This window comes from Amphimedon queenslandica, unplaced genomic scaffold, assembly GCF_000090795.2.
Source record: "Amphimedon queenslandica unplaced genomic scaffold, v1.1 AMPQUscaffold_7460_Cont20588, whole genome shotgun sequence".
Taxonomy (NCBI): Eukaryota; Metazoa; Porifera; class Demospongiae; order Haplosclerida; family Niphatidae; genus Amphimedon; species Amphimedon queenslandica.
The window spans coordinates 1-2,121 of record NW_003552255.1 but is presented as its reverse complement, the minus strand read 5'-3'; the positions used below and the strand labels follow the sequence as shown (position 1 = coordinate 2,121).

General features: G+C 36.8%; 1 long non-coding RNA gene across 1 annotated transcript; it reads left to right on the top strand.

Moving 5' to 3' along the window:
• The first annotated feature begins 225 nt into the window (after positions 1 to 225).
• On the top strand, positions 226 to 1,132 carry LOC109591710 (uncharacterized). The gene is made up of 3 exons (XR_002189943.1): positions 226 to 614; positions 660 to 699; positions 809 to 1,132. It is a non-coding gene; the product is annotated as an uncharacterized LOC109591710 (long non-coding RNA).
• Positions 1,133 to 2,121: the final 989 nt, after the last annotated feature.

Here is a 2,121-nt window from a genome sequence, read left to right as displayed (position 1 = left end):
AGCAAACTTATTATAAGATAACAATAGATTTAATGATCTTATCAACTCGACAGCAATCTTATATGCACTTCGTCTCATTTGAGTTTGTACTGTGTGTATGTGTATGCATGATTAATTTCATGTAATAGAACAGTCATGGTTATTGTTATATTAATACTATAATAAAATTAATTAGACACCCCCTCAGTTAAAGAGGTCAATTTGGTCAACACGCAGTTATTAAGGCCTTTCTACACTTGTCCACTTTGGATCCAGAATTGCAACCTACTAAGATAGAATCCTCTTTGGTTGTGTTCACACTAAGCTATATTGAAGAATTAAAAGTGAATTAAACTGCATTGGCTTCTACAGGTTATGAATATTTAATTAAGCAATCCACCTCAAACCACCTCTGGATGTGGATTCACTGGATCTAGATTCAATCCCAATTCAAGACAAGTGTGAACAAGCTAATCCTGCTTTAATCCTGGATTTTGTCTTAATTCTGGATCCAAAGTGGACAAGTGTAGAAAGGCCTTAATTATTCGGCTCCAGTGGTAGCTTCAGCCACATTGTTGAAACCACTATTGCCAACCCAGTCTTGCTGTGTCCAAAATGAGTGCCGCTTTGGTGAAGTAAGTCAGACGTTTTCGTGTTTTACTATTTTTTCTTTTATACAGCTTTCAACTTTTCGGGAGTTTTATACTTTTTGGAATTGCTGTAAGTACACAATAGATGAGCACGTATCAGTCTCATGAAATGTTACTATGATGGGACAAAAATTTATCTAGATCCATGCTTATAAAGTTCGTTTTGCTTGTGTGTACAGGTGGTTGTACTAATTGTGTTGAGCTTTTCACAAAGAAGAGCAAAGAAAGGTTTGAGTACCTGTAATGGAGTCCCAGGGATTGTACCGTGAGTTTTAAGTTCATAAATCTGTCCACTGCATGTAAAAAAATCCTTCCAAAAGTTATTATATAGGCGGTAGCCTATATGTAGGATTGAGGTTGATTTTTCAAGATGGCGTCCGTTTTTATTATTATTATTATTATTAATAAACTCTACAGCACAATAGTAGAATGAAAACACAGGGAGTTAGAGTGCTGATGGTAACCTGGTAAACTCACCAGGAACCAGAAAAAAAAAGAAAAAAATAAATAACTTAGTGTATGAATGAATGGAGTTATGTACATGTATGATGGGAGCTGATACAATTATAGCAAGGGCATAAGAAATGATAAGTGCATAAATCAGATGAGTTGAATTTAGTTAAAAAGATGCTTGTGAAGTGATGGTAAAGTGAATCAATTGCTTTAGAGTGAGTGAGAGAGAGGAGGTTTAGAGGGAGTAGGGCATTCCACAGACGAGGGAGACGGGAGAAGTAGAAGTGACGTGATGGAGTAGTACGAGTATATGTGTGTAATAGGCTATGAGGAGAAGATCTAGTGACAGATGAGGAGTTAAAAGATACATAGTTTAAAATGTCAAATGCACTAGAAGGGGAGGAGAGGGATTTAATTTAATTTAATTGTAATTTTACAGAATGCGTAGAACAATAAAAATAAGTACAGTACAGAGAGAAAGAGAGGACAGAGGAAGCATCCTGAAGGGTTAGTGTTTTTCATATTTCTAGTGCTGTCTTTGTGGTTCCAGGCCTTTTTGCTAGTTGTTTGCATGAGTTGGATCACTGATTAGACTAATAGAACCTTGCAATAGGTAATTTTTTCACAGACTGCTATAAATTATGCCTTTTTATATTGTGACTATTGTAATCACCTATATATACATATATATAGAATGTATCTTCTAATTATTCTTGTGTGAGGAAATGGGCTTTTTAGTCTTTCCTGGGTTATCATTTGTTCCACCACAATTACTCATTTCAGAACTGTAAGTAATATGTCTGTCAATTTAAGCCTCATTATGGGGAATATGAGGGATTTAATAGGAGGTTCATCACTCTGAGAATGCCCCAGGCAGAGGCGTATTTAGGGGGGGGGGCTAAGGGGGCTTGAGCACTGACCCCCCTCAGGGCTGGGCTCAGAAAAAATTACTGAACTCCTGGACTCTTGCAACACTACCAAGCCTCTTAACAAAGTTATCTAGCCCCCTGATTATGATTTCAGCAGTTTCCAGTGCTTA